General features: G+C 42.3%; 1 protein-coding gene across 3 annotated transcripts in view; it reads right to left on the bottom strand.

The window, feature by feature from the left end:
* LOC145986395 (diuretic hormone receptor-like) overlaps positions 1 to 15,423 on the bottom strand; it is a 942,340-nt gene that overhangs the window by 827,449 nt on the left and 99,468 nt on the right. The window lies entirely within an intron of this gene.

Here is a 15,423-nt window from a genome sequence, read left to right as displayed (position 1 = left end):
GAATATTTTTCATTCCTCGTGAAGGGAAAAACCCATTAAACGTTCCGAATACAAATTGCTGCAAATGTTGCGTTGATCTCAAGAATTGTTCCTACGATAATTGCTTCCAGCTGAACAGTAAATGTTGCCTTCTGCTTGTGTATGCAAGAAGCAAGTTTTCTTAAGACATAATTTAAATAAGACCTCAGAAGGGATGGAAGGTTTAAACTCGACACAGAATTTTACAAACGCTTTTGCACTTTTGCTACAGCGCTTCCTTCCATTCTGAACTAGATTGGTATTGCTTCCAGGTTCTTTGTGACAGAAGAGAGAGTTACATAAAGTTAACATAAAGTTAACCCTTCAAGTACAAAAACGCAAAAACAATCTTATTTGCATAAAAAACCAAAAGGACGTAGCGCCAACCGCCTTGCAGAAAAAACTAATTTCAACATTTTCTCCCGTTGGAATTCCCCTTCTCCAATCTTGGTCTTCATCTCGGAGGCAGAGGAGAAGGCGTATTTAATCTAATCGCTTCTGAATCTTCCTTTTAGCGTCTTCCCAGTGCGTACCTAGGTAAAGAAAGAAAGAGTCGGAAACGCTGTTAGTTCAAACAGTTCCAAAACAAATTGTCCCAAGAGCGTAAGCTTCTGCAGTCACTTTAGTCCTTTGACGCCGATCTTAACCACTTCCTCAAAAGCATCGCACAATGGTGCGGAGAGATGCAGAAGGATGAGAACATCTTTGTGTGTGTCGTTCTCTTCGACTGTTCGCCTCGACGCGCCTCGAACTCGAGGAACCCATTTTCAATTCCTCTTCTTGGTGGATCAAACAAAAGCCATTATCTTCTTCAAAACTTCGGGAATACGTCTCTGAGGTCTTCATCTGAGATTTCCTCTCGAATCCCAACAAACAAACATTCCTTTGTCGTACTTTCTACCACTATTATACACTTCTCAGTTGACGTCGGACTAAACATCGAAGGTATAACAATAGCTTGAAACAAGTGTTTCAAAGTAATAAGCTCGTGAGACAATATATTCAAACAGGTGTTTGAAAGTAACAAACTAGTGACCCAATAGCTTCAAACAAGTGTTTGAACAAACTAGTGACACAGTTGCAAATTTAAGTTGTTCTAGAAAAGGCACATAAGTCAAAACGGGGATTTTATGTTGCTTTCAATTAAATCACAGTGTATCAACTTAATTTTAAGAAATCTATATAGCTATATAAAAATGGATGTATGTGTGTCTATGTTTGTTCGAGCATAACTCTCGAACGCCTGGAGCAATTTCAAATAAACTTGTTACACATATGACTTACAATCTGGAAAGAAATTCTGTGGGAGTAAAACACCCGGGCACCCCTAGGGTGGGGGTGGGAAGGGTTTCACATGTAAAAATAATCTAAAACGACCGATATTAGTGTGGAATCCATAGTTTTCGGGGTCGCTATGATAAATAGTGACACTAACAATGTCGTTCAATTTATTTATTCCTGCTCCTGGAGGTGAAAAAATGTTATTTATAATCAATTTTGAGTTCAATTAATATTCTAGTGTATTTTTAAAAGATTTTACTTACCTGTACTTTTAAATACCTGTAAATAAAATTAGTAACGTTTGACACTATAGTCAGATTTTTTTTTTTTTTACAGGTAATATAAACCATGCTCATTAAGAAGAGAGAAATGCCATAGTGTGTGGACGGGTGAAAGGGTTAACCTAAGCTGAAAGCGATGTTTTGGTGTCACGGTATCTAGTGACATGTATAACGCAGTTCGATATAAATTATTTTTGTTTATTGATTCATTTTATGCACCAACTTGAAAGTGTGAGGTTGTTTATTTTTGTGAATAAACTTGTATCCGAGCCAGACGTCGGGAGTTGAGAGATGGGGTTCTTCTTGAGTGACAGCCGCCGCTTAGAACATGACATATTTGCACCAACGCGGAGATAAGGAAAGATTATTTTCGTCGCTACCAGGCTTGAGTCGCAGCGGGCGGGCTAACCCATGTTCACGGATGACCAGAGATATCAGCTGGACCCCACGCCTGCAAGTATCGAAGACGCCTCGGTGACCGAGTTTCAAGACAATGGACACAGGTCATTCGCATCTCCCCCAAAAGCGAAGCCAAGCTACCTGAGCGTGAGTTTCAACGGACGAATTTGATTCTCTTATAAATATACGGTGCTACCATCCCAGACACAGTTTTTACCCGGATTTCATAGAGAGAGCATCTCCGCGCTACACTCTCGCGTGATCATTGCTTTGTGTCCGTGAACTTTGTTTCCTTACGTACTGTGAGCGACTTGCAGATAGAGTTACCAGTGTGCGCCTTATTTTGGTGAAGATTACGCGGTGATTTGTTTTTGCCAAGCGTGGACTACATAAGGATGGAGGGCTAAAGAAGATTGAGAAGGGAGCCCGTCGCTCCCCCTGACGCCTGCAACGACGCCGAAGCCAGTCAGCCAACGCCAAAGACGACACCAAAGCCAAACACTGCCCAAAGCCCGAAGGACGCTTTCAGATCGACGTCCCAACCAAAGCCCGAAGGACGTCTTCAGAACGACGCCGATCGAAGCCCGCCTCCAGAGAGAGAGATTGAAGGACGACTCCAGAACGACGCCGATCGAAGCCAGAGGGAGAGATTGAAGGACGACTCCAGAACGACGCTTCCAGAACGACGCCGAATCGAAGCCAGTCACCAGAGAGATTCCGAACCGGCGCGTGACCACGTACATCCGACGCTAGTGGCAAGAGGAACGCCCGAAGTTCTGAGGAGGTGCAAGTACACCATATCGTCGCAATTATTCTTCGTCGCGATCGACCTCGGAGGACAATTTCGCCACAAAGGAACCGTGTGCAAGTCCCGCGTCCAGGAGAGATGAATGACCACGCCATGTAGCAGAGTCTGGTACAGTATACTTCAGAGGGTCTATGTTCATGTAAACGTGCGTCGTTAGTATCAACACCGTACAGTTAACGCCGAAGTCTCACTTATTCGCAAAGTTACTCAGGAAAAACCTAAACCTAACCCCGCGTCTCGTAATTTTTGGTATTGTTATAAAAAAGAGTTATTTCATGTTCAGATGTTCTAATTTAATTGTCTGCATTCAGGGTTAGAAGCTCCATTTCATTTCTTTAATATTTAGTGTAAATTGTCAAAGTGTGCTCCATTTCTTGTGTAATCGACCGCCCCGTCGCGCCATTTAATTTGTCAATAGTTGACTGATGAGTCCTTTTTAATTGTGGAAAGCGTAGTTTATTTTATCGCAAGGTCGTGTGCGTGAAATAGTATTTATTTGTTGCATGGTGGTTTTTAAGGTAATTTTTGCTCGCGCCGACGATTGATTAGTGTATTCCGGCAGCTGGAGCCAATTAAGTTTTTGCATCACTATGTAATTGAGTAGTTGTTCTCATTGGACGAGAGAGGCTTGTGTGCAAAACCCCCGTCCGAGAAACTCGTATAAGGTCGTGCTTACGACTCGATCCACACGTTCATTCGAACGAAAGATTTAACCACGCCGACCCAATTGTCTTAGTTAACCGCTTTCCGAGGGCTGGCACTTAAGTTAATTTAAAAGAGCACAGGAGCTGGCAGACAAATGCCCTAAATTCACATAAAGGTTTAAAAATTAAAAGGAATGATATGTTAATGAGATCCATGATTTGTATCCATACTTCACATGTAAAAATACCTCATGTGTGTGAAAGAGAGATAGAGTGAATGTTGTGAGAGTGAGGAGGCTTTGTAAACAGTTGTTGATTGCAATATTTTTTTGTTGTTACAATATATATTCACTTTTTTACCGTTCGTCAGTGTTGTTATTTGACGTTTTTCAGGTACCAGATATTATGCTATTAGTGTTTTATGATTGTTCGAATCTACATATCAAAGGTAAACAAAACAGTGTAACTTTTCAAGGTATTAATCTCCGCCTCGCAATAGTATGACAATAAACGACCGTCTCAGTACCGAACTTGATAACTGGACCGTGAGTCACGACCGGTTTCCCGTACGCATAACGACGTTTGGCCCCGTGCCGGGGTATGATTGACACGTCATTTAGGGGACCGTGAGTGCAATCGTTACATTTTGGCGCCGCGAACATGGGACGGCAACTTTTGTCATTCCTTTCCAGGAAAACCAGGTTGCGAGAGCGGTAGAAATTTCATTGTGTATACGTCATGCATAAAATTCTTGTGTTAGGTTCCTGGTTATTTGTGTGTTTTTCGTTTTGTATTTCGAGGGTTATTTTCATGTATTTGTCGTAGGTTCACGTGTAAGGACACGTTATTGGGCGTAATTGGTAACAATAGGGCAGATATTTTTTTCGGCGAAAGCAGCAAGGGCAGCTGCATAGGGCATTTTTATGTACTTTTTGTGCATTTTTTTTTGGGTTGTTGGCGTAATTTATGGCATCGGGCTGAGTTGCGGGATAAGGGATTCCCGACGGACCTCCTTTTTCTTTTTATGTATCGATTTGTAATTCACATTTTGTGTGAGCTCGCGTATGTTTGCGTAACTGTTCCAAAGTGCGACAGAAGATTGAGCAGATAATTAAGGAAAGGCCTTCATGAGATTAAGAAATCGTCGTATAGACTGTTTGAACAAGAGTGACGTCATGATTGTTTGCGAGGCTTGTGGACAGGAATTTACTGACTCCGAAATCGACAGGGAGGGAGCCAGACCGGTTTGTCCCCAGTGCAAGGGCCCGTTGGAAATGGAAAGGGAGATACCAAGTGCCCAAGGGGGTACATCGTCACGTGCGGACAGCGACCACAGTAAGGAACAAGATGACGTAGGAAGTGGCAGTGGTGCTAACCAACTCCAGCTGGTCCTCCAGATGCTTCAAGGAATGGAAACCAGGATGCAGGCCGAGATGCGGACCAACATCCAGGGATTGGAAACCAGAGTCCAAGCCAACATCCAGGGATTGCAGGCTGAGGTGCAAGGGATGCAGACCGACGTACGAGGGATGGAAGAACGCCTCCAAGGGACGGTTCGCGCCTCCGGAGAAGAAGTGACGCAACAACTCCTTCAGACGATCCAAGAATCCGAGGCTCGAATCGAATCCAGGATCGCCAGGACCGATGCTCGCATCAATGAACAGGAAGCCAAGGTGGCAATACTGGCGCAGAGCGTGCGTGAACAGGAAGGAGCTTTGCAACACATCGGCCAGCAGTGTGCACAGCTGGAGACGGCCTGCAATCGGAGCAACGATGCCCTCGAGCGACAAGTGCGGCGAGCAGCGAGCATAGCGGAAGGGAATTCCGACAAGATAAAGGAAATCGAGGATAAACTGCAACAATTGAACGTAGCTGACGTCCCGGGATCATCGCGAGAGCCGGCAGCTATGACGTCACCACAGCCAGCTGCGGTCCCCTCGTCTTCAAGGCGCGCGAGTGACGCAAGACCAACTACGCTTGTCAACGGGGGAAGCGAAGTGGAACCTGGACTACGTCTTCCATCGCCGCGACCGTTCGAAGCCCAAACTTCAACCCGGGAAGATATACGGTCTGAACCAGCACCGGCCAGGAGAGCTCTGTTCCCGCCTGAATATAAAAAACATTTCAAGAAGTTCTCCGGGGCCGACAGGATATTGCCGTCTGCCTTCATCGAGGAATTTGAAGCAACAGCCCGGGAGTTAGGACTTACGGATGGGGAGCGATTACTCGTGCTAAAAGGCCTAATGCAAGATCGGGCAAAGAACTGGCTGGATCGGAATGAAAGACACTTTCATTCTTACTCGGCGTTTAGGGAAGCGTTCCTGACACACTTTCAGCGCCCCATGCAAGTGGAAAGGATGCTTATCCAACTGAGGAACGAGAGGTACGACAGGAACGGGGGACTTACTTTTTCGCAATATTTCTGGCGTAAGTTCAATGAGTTCCAAGCTCTCCAGCCACAGATGACCACGTCGGAGATAATTGCGGCCCTAATTTATCATTACCCGCAAGAGATAAGACGGCATCTCAACGGGGCGTGCGTTTTCGACGCAGAAGCCATGTCGCTCACGCTCGAGAACCTTAACCAGTGCGAAGAAGAACGCGAAAGGACGCGAAACGAAAGATGGACCAAAAGGAGGCGACCGGAGGATGAAGGAAACCGGGGAAAGAAGCACCCACGCGTCCATTTCGCCCAGAGGAGGTACGATGGGCAACAACGCGCTCCAGGAGCCGAAGTTCTACAGTTTCGGGATGATCCGCCTTCGCCACGACAGAGACGACAGTATCGGGGACAGAGACGTCGAGGTGGTCAGACTCGCAGTTCGCCGGGCCACTATAACCATAGCAACGACAACAACTTTTCCAACGGTCGAGTGAACAATGGTTATTATCAGCGTCACCCCGACAGTAGACCAGAGAGCCCGCGTTCTGACAATGGGCACACAAGGCGCAGCCCGCCGAGGGTTCAAAGGAGCCCGACGCGAAACGCGAACGGTCCGAATCCCAGCAACACATCTCCACAGCCGGGGCCGTCAGGTCGTCAGCGCCGAAGGGAGGAATGGGATGGCGAAACATGGTTAAGCGACATCGCGCCATTTTAGAAGTATAAAATAACATTGTGCCATACCCAGAGTGTATAAAATGTATATTTATTATGTAAATTGGAGGTATCATTTATATCATGTGTTTTGTGTTATCGAACTGGTTTACTTTTCTTGTACAGGGTGTCAAAAAATTTGTAGTCAAAATTTCGTGCCCCTGAGTAGTAAAAAATTTTATTCGCCTACAGAATTTTTTGATCGGAAGGAGGGCGAGATGTCACGGTATCTAGTGACATGTATAACGCAGTTCGATATAAATTATTTTTGTTTATTGATTCATTTTATGCACCAACTTTAAAGTGTGAGGTTGTTTATTTTTGTGAATAAACTTGTATCCGAGCCAGACGTCGGGAGTTGAGAGATGGGGTTCTTCTTGAGTGACAGCCGCCGCTTAGAACATGACATATTTGCACCAACGCGGAGATAAGGAAAGATTATTTTCGTCGCTACCAGGCTTGAGTCGCAGCGGGCGGGCTAACCCATGTTCACGGATGACCAGAGATATCAGCTGGACCCCACGCCTGCAAGTATCGAAGACGCCTCGGTGACCGAGTTTCAAGACAATGGACACAGGTCATTCGCATCTCCCCCAAAAGCGAAGCCAAGCTACCTGAGCGTGAGTTTCAACGGACGAATTTGATTCTCTTATAAATATACGGTGCTACCATCCCAGACACAGTTTTTACCCGGATTTCATAGAGAGAGCATCTCCGCGCTACACTCTCGCGTGATCATTGCTTTGTGTCCGTGAACTTTGTTTCCTTACGTACTGTGAGCGACTTGCAGATAGAGTTACCAGTGTGCGCCTTATTTTGGTGAAGATTACGCGGTGATTTGTTTTTGCCAAGCGTGGACTACATAAGGATGGAGGGCTAAAGAAGATTGAGAAGGGAGCCCGTCGCTCCCCCTGACGCCTGCAACGACGCCGAAGCCAGTCAGCCAACGCCAAAGACGACACCAAAGCCAAACACTGCCCAAAGCCCGAAGGACGCTTTCAGATCGACGTCCCAACCAAAGCCCGAAGGACGTCTTCAGAACGACGCCGATCGAAGCCCGCCTCCAGAGAGAGAGATTGAAGGACGACTCCAGAACGACGCCGATCGAAGCCAGAGGGAGAGATTGAAGGACGACTCCAGAACGACGCTTCCAGAACGACGCCGAATCGAAGCCAGTCACCAGAGAGATTCCGAACCGGCGCGTGACCACGTACATCCGACGCTAGTGGCAAGAGGAACGCCCGAAGTTCTGAGGAGGTGCAAGTACACCATATCGTCGCAATTATTCTTCGTCGCGATCGACCTCGGAGGACAATTTCGCCACAAAGGAACCGTGTGCAAGTCCCGCGTCCAGGAGAGATGAATGACCACGCCATGTAGCAGAGTCTGGTACAGTATACTTCAGAGGGTCTATGTTCATGTAAACGTGCGTCGTTAGTATCAACACCGTACAGTTAACGCCGAAGTCTCACTTATTCGCAAAGTTACTCAGGAAAAACCTAAACCTAACCCCGCGTCTCGTAATTTTTGGTATTGTTATAAAAAAGAGTTATTTCATGTTCAGATGTTCTAATTTAATTGTCTGCATTCAGGGTTAGAAGCTCCATTTCATTTCTTTAATATTTAGTGTAAATTGTCAAAGTGTGCTCCATTTCTTGTGTAATCGACCGCCCCGTCGCGCCATTTAATTTGTCAATAGTTGACTGATGAGTCCTTTTTAATTGTGGAAAGCGTAGTTTATTTTATCGCAAGGTCGTGTGCGTGAAATAGTATTTATTTGTTGCATGGTGGTTTTTAAGGTAATTTTTGCTCGCGCCGACGATTGATTAGTGTATTCCGGCAGCTGGAGCCAATTAAGTTTTTGCATCACTATGTAATTGAGTAGTTGTTCTCATTGGACGAGAGAGGCTTGTGTGCAAAACCCCCGTCCGAGAAACTCGTATAAGGTCGTGCTTACGACTCGATCCACACGTTCATTCGAACGAAAGATTTAACCACGCCGACCCAATTGTCTTAGTTAACCGCTTTCCGAGGGCTGGCACTTAAGTTAATTTAAAAGAGCACAGGAGCTGGCAGACAAATGCCCTAAATTCACATAAAGGTTTAAAAATTAAAAGGAATGATATGTTAATGAGATCCATGATTTGTATCCATACTTCACATGTAAAAATACCTCATGTGTGTGAAAGAGAGATAGAGTGAATGTTGTGAGAGTGAGGAGGCTTTGTAAACAGTTGTTGATTGCAATATTTTTTTGTTGTTACAATATATATTCACTTTTTTACCGTTCGTCAGTGTTGTTATTTGACGTTTTTCAGGTACCAGATATTATGCTATTAGTGTTTTATGATTGTTCGAATCTACATATCAAAGGTAAACAAAACAGTGTAACTTTTCAAGGTATTAATCTCCGCCTCGCAATAGTATGACAATAAACGACCGTCTCAGTACCGAACTTGATAACTGGACCGTGAGTCACGACCGGTTTCCCGTACGCATAACGACGTTTGGCCCCGTGCCGGGGTATGATTGACACGTCATTTAGGGGACCGTGAGTGCAATCGTTACATTGGCAGAAATTTCACAAAACTGCTCCGTCCAGGACAAATATCAGAATCTTGATAAACAAATTTCTCAGAACAAAATCTGTTCTGGATGAAAGACGTTCAAGAAGACCATCGACATCGGCAGAAAATGTGAGACTAAGTAGAGAGATTTTTTGTTCGTATCCCAAGCATCCGTATGGGCTACGTCAAAACAAAGGTTTACCAGGTGAAAATAAGAGGGGGTATCCCGGAATTGAAAAATCGAATTCGAATTGCTGCGGACACCATTACACCAGAAACTTTGCAAAGAGTGTTCCGATCAACTGTGGAGCGGTGGGGATTGTGCCTAGACATGGGGGGGAGGTCATGTTAAATTACATTGATTCCACATCCTATGGAGGCATTGGATTGATTTGTGTTGTTTTCCCATCAATAAATCTGTTTTTCTTGAAAATGGATTTGGGCTTTTTAATCATCCTGTATAATTGTCTGCTGTAAAATTGATTTTTTTTGACATGATTGCTTTTTACCGAGCAACCAAGCAGTTTACATTCTCAAGTAATGGTAACTGTAACTAAAAACTAGCTCAGTTACTTTTTCAAGAAACGATTTAATGATTGAATTGGTTGATTTTACTTTGCTTAGCCACTTTTGGCTAATCACGAAGATGGGAATGAGTAATGATATGATGATATTGATGAAAGAATACTCACCAAGAACACCCATGCCCAGGCCAGGATTCGAACCCGGGATCTTAGGTGTCGTAGCGCACTATGTTAAACACTCCACCACGGAAGTAGTTCGGCCTCCCGGATGGCGCAAGGGTCCCGGGTTCGATACTAGGTGGAGGCACATAGTGGTTCGGTTTCCAATTTGAACTGTAGGTCCAGTCCAGATTAGCCTTACTGTGCACAAAGTGGACTTAAAACATCAACTCAAACCAAACGGAATTAGTTCTTTCCTGAATCATTAATGGGCAACTCTTCACTAGTGAACTTTTGCTAGTGTTTTACTGTCTCTCCATGGAACAAAAGTAAATGCCACTAGTTCGTTTATCACAAAAGGTACTATCCTTGGAGTAAAGGTCGCATGTTTGTAGACTAAAAACCCTCTACGATTCATTAAATAATTCTCCAGGCTTCCATCTCTCCAAAGAAATTTTCAGAACGACGTGCATCTAGCAGCTGAAGAGTTAATGGTGAATGCTTTTACGGTCGTGTTACTGGTGTGTATGCGTGTGCGTGCAATTGCAAATCTGCATCAGATATCTAGCTTACATAAAATTTTTAGGCAAATACGTATATCTCAATTTACAGCATTTGGAAATCTTGAAAACAGTTGATCCATTCCATTTAATAACATTATATTCTATATTTCAAAATGTTTCAAATCAAACATTAAATCATTTTATGATAACGTTAGATATTATAAAATGCATTTCCTTCTTATAAGTATGTTCAATTAAATATGCTTTATAGTGATGTACAAAAACTTGAAAAAGTGAAGTAGATCCTTTGTACCGTGCGCACGTGACATACAGGCAGAGGAGCTAGCTAGAATCCTGGGAATGCTTTCATGGGACATAGGCGTATTCATTGGCTGTGAGATCGTTCTTTAATTGTTGGCATATGCAGCTAAACGTGTACATTATTAGGCTACATAAATCATATTGCTATATTTCTGAATAAATCGAACAGATGTGTAAATGAATTTTTTAAGTAGGACAACATTCAACTTCTAAAGAGCCGTAAATGTTCTTTAGTTCCTCATTCGAGTACCGACAATGGTATGAGTGTTATCAATGTTCTCTCATTATTTTCATTGTTATACGTATCTATCGTTATCGTTGCAAATATTCGAGAAGGAGAAATAGGACGTTAAGAAATCAAAGAGTACACAAAGTAACTAAGTCTTAAATGTTAATAATTGGAAATATGAAAATTGGACCTCCCGCGCCCTAGTTATCTGGCAGCAATAGTGCTGCCTTGAAATTAATAGGTCCAGGGTTCAATTCCTGGTAGAGGCACAATCATTAAGTGGCTTGGATTCCACTATAAGCTGTAGGTCTCGTCCCAATTACATTCTGTGTATATAGTGGATATTAATACAAATCCAATCAAGTAAACATTTTTGCATACGATGCGAAAATCAGCACGCTTGGGCAAATTTCATTGTTCACAGGCCTAGGCCTACATGCTAATTAATTATTATTTGTGATGTTAGAAAATAATTTCTGCATTACCGTCAAGGTGGCCAAATTTGATTCCATGCAGAAGAATCAATCTTTAAAGCACATCTCATCAAACTATTTATCCAATTCTGATCAATATTCAGAGCACAATATATTCTGAAATAAAATTATAATGTTCAGCAGTCACTTCTTTATCCAAAATGGCCAGTGCAAGAGTTGCAACTATTGATTTTATGTCAATATATTTGTCTCGTAGAGGAGGTGGATTTGTAGTGAAAATATTTTTGTTCCTTGCGAGTGGCATGTCCTAAGTGGATGATATCCTCCCCATTTTTAGCCCTAAGTTCTGAATTTCAGTCTTTTCATATTTAATCATGGAAGAGAAAATGGTATCATTAATACAGTTTCTATTCAAGGGTGTCTTCGCTTATTTGATGCCTACTTTATTAAGTTAATGCCACTTTTCTGAAAAGCTACAAACTTTATATGCTCCGTACTGTTGTGATTTGGACAGTTTAAAGTCATGGCACACTATGAGGCAGATGGAAGCCAAAAAAAGGACCTCCAGCAGCTGGTTGCAATGATTGAAACATTACGAACTTTATAAGCTTTGTGTTATTGAAATGTTCATGTCCCCATCAACGGTTGCTTGAGACAAACCTTCGAAATATAATTGGTGACGAGAGATTGAGTGTTCTATCTGTTCTGTTATTTGAAGAGCTTGCAAAATCTTTGGATTTAAAAAAGGTTGTGGCTGCTCATAAAACAGACGTATCTTAACGTAGTTTCATGCTGTGGCTCATATTCTCATTTTAGCAACAAGTTAGTCACACTGTTTACATAAAAATAGTGTTACGTGTAGTATTTATACGAATATCCAGCGAGTTGATAATGTAATTGAATGTAGTTTCTATGGTGTATTTTGTACTCTTCACATGAATAGTAAGACTCTGATATTATTCCACTCAATAATGGCTTAGGAAAATAAACAATATAATTATTGTATTTTATTTGACATAAAAGAATCGTGTGCCTAAAAGTACTTTTGTATATGATGGAACAAAATGCAACTTCTCATTGATTTATCTTGAGTTCTGATTGTAAAATATACAATGGTAAAATTATATCCTAAAAGTATGAAGTAAGTACATTTTAGTCGGTATTTGTTAGCCCCCCGAGAATTTGACTCTGAAATCTGTAGCCCCTTCTTATTTCAGGCTGGCGCTGTCACTGCTTACGGGAAATATTTTGTTCCCCAAGTAAGTCAATGTAGTAGGGCACATGTCACAGGCAACGCTCCGGTGATCTCAAGATCCATGTGCAGCAAAATTCGTTCAAATAGAACAAATTATAACTAAGATATCACTCTAAAGACGCTGTATATGTCCTTAAAATTAATTGCAATGGTTTATTACAAATTAGAACTAGAACGAGAGTTAGCCAGGCGACGATATTTTACATTACATAAGCTGAATTTTTTTTGCGAATCTTGGAACATTTTACTTTTTTACCTCATATGCTTATATATTTTGTGTATAAAATATATACTGTAAGCATCTACCTTAAGAATATTTCGATATTTTTTCCAGCCCTCTTGTGTCACTGCTTCCATTATTTTATTACAGTTTGAACTAAAAAATAATGATTTCCTCGTGAATTTCATGGAAACATGTTTTCATTTTTTTCTGAATGGTCAAGAAAGTATTTCAATGTAAAAAATACCCCGTAATGTTCTTTACGTTAAGTAGCCTACTATTTTCTAACATTTTTTTTCGGAATTATTATTGAAAGTTGAAATTGTTGCTTATTGGGAACACTGTAGGTGGGTGGCGTGACCTTGACTGGACAGTTTTCGTGACGGGTACTCTAGTTCTGGTATTCTCTCCATGGTGGCATTCAATATGGCTTTTCAACAGTTGAACCTAACCTTTACATACCATAAAATAAGCAAGAAACATGACAAGAACAAACTTATTGAACAACTTGTTATAAGCTTAACGTACTTACTCCCTTTTTGGATGTAATTTAACATTGGAGTTCAAAAGCGGGAAGTAGTCTCACGTTGGTAGCACGAAAAAAATGATATAATAGTTTCTAGAGTTCAACGTACCTTTCATTAATTACTAGCCATAACTGAGGCCAATAAGCTCGTCGAAGTTGAAAACACTTTTCAATGAGCGAAATAACGCCATCACTTATTCAGGTACTCCTCAAACAGATGGGCACGGGGAGCATTCATCAGCGTGTCCATTAGAGGAATGAAATGTGCAAATTCCTTACTCACGTACGCTTCAAAGTTCTTTCGCGTGATGACGACGATGTCCAAGGGCGATGCGATGCGCTTCCGAGAAGAGCTTTTGAGATCGCAAATAGCATCGGCATCTGGTGCCCAGCAGACTTCGGTCCAATCATCTGCATGCAACCTTGATTTGTCTGTGAGAGCCTCCTTCATAAGTATTTCTGCAAGCGAGCAGACTCTCTCTCTCGCTCGGCTTCGATACCGGAAACCAAAAGGGAAACTCTTGCTGAACGTGATCGGTGAATGCTTTCGTGTATGGCGGGGCAACTCTTCACGGCCAGAAATTCAAAAATTTGAAAACGGTCAAATATTTCAATTGTTTTTAAAATATTGAACAATTGTCTTTTAATTTGGATTGATTTGGTGTTTTAAGTCCACTTTATGCACAGTAAGGCTAATCGGGACTGGACCTACAGTTTAAAGTGTGCCTCCACCGGGTATCGAACCCGGGACCCCTTGATTACAAGGGAACGACGCTACCACTGCGCCATCGGGGAGGCCAATTTTCTTTGGAAAATTTCCATTCCAACGATTTTCTTAATTTGTTAATATTGTGTAGCTAAATATATTTACAGAGATTAATGAATGTAATTTTTCTTTTAATGGAAAAATAAAACATACCCTTCCACAAATATCAACTGTACCGCAAGCGGCTGTACCTTTGAGATACGTTTACGATTTTGAATATTTTGAAATTTTAAAATTTTGAGCCGTTCTTTTATGCGCGTCCGCAAAAACTTCCAGTTCTATATCTCATTTAGATGTGTGCGAGTGTGTGTGTTTGTACATTAAGATCATACACAGAATAAACTCCGTAGCACAACAGCGCGTTGAAGAGCAATAACTCCAAAGCAGTCCCATCGCAACTGTTTTCTGGCTTTTGAAACGAGAGCCCGCTACCATCGCTCACGATGCTGCGTCAACATTGAACATTTTTAAACCTCCACTCCAGGATCGAACCCAGAACCGCTCGCACCAATTGAAAGAGTACTATTCATTCAGTTACGCTGGAGCCCAAAAAATTAAATGCCCCGCATTAGCTGTTCGACAAGGTGCAATTTTAGTCGACATGAGGTTGAGCCTTTATTTGAGGAGAAGGGGAAACACTATGATGTCATGAGCGAACAGGTAAAGTCAATATGACGCCATACCTCTATTGATTGATTTGGTTTATTTTACTTCACCTCTGCTACTTTTGCCTAATCGCGAGTGAATTATAATTTGATGAAATTGATGAAGGAACGCCCAAAAACAACACCCATGCCCAGGACGGGATTCGAACATGGGACCCCTGGCAATAGATCCCTATATTATTCCTGTACTCCAAATAGAGTACATTTCATGCCATGTTTCTATGGATTAACTTGAACTCTGAAGTGGGTCTTCACTCGAGGTGGTTTCAAAGGATTTTTAAGGATTAATTGAAATAATTAATAACTATTTTAGGTGCGTCAGCCCTCAGGCTATTTGCACGTTATACGGGGTCCAGCCCCTCACCGTGACTAAAATTAACTATACTGTCTCTTAGGACTAAAATTTCCTTATCTAATTACAAGCTGCTGCTGTAAAGGGGCCCTATATCTCATTTAGATGTGTGCGAGTGTGTGTGTTTGTACATTAAGATCATACACAGAATAAACTCCGTAGCACAACAGCGCGTTGAAGAGCAATAACTCCAAAGCAGTCCCATCGCAACTGTTTTCTGGCTTTTGAAACGAGAGCCCGCTACCATCGCTCACGATGCTGCGTCAACATTGAACATTTTTAAACCTCCACTCCAGGATCGAACCCAGAACCGCTCGCACCAATTGAAAGAGTACTATTCATTCAGTTACGCTGGAGCCCAAAAAATTAAATGC

The sequence above is a fragment of the Lepisma saccharinum genome, chromosome 4, assembly GCF_977018435.1.
Source record: "Lepisma saccharinum chromosome 4, izLepSacc3.1, whole genome shotgun sequence".
NCBI lineage: Eukaryota > Metazoa > Arthropoda > Insecta > Zygentoma > Lepismatidae > Lepisma > Lepisma saccharinum.
Note: the sequence above shows the minus strand (reverse complement) of the source record. Positions and strands in the feature narration are given on the sequence as shown.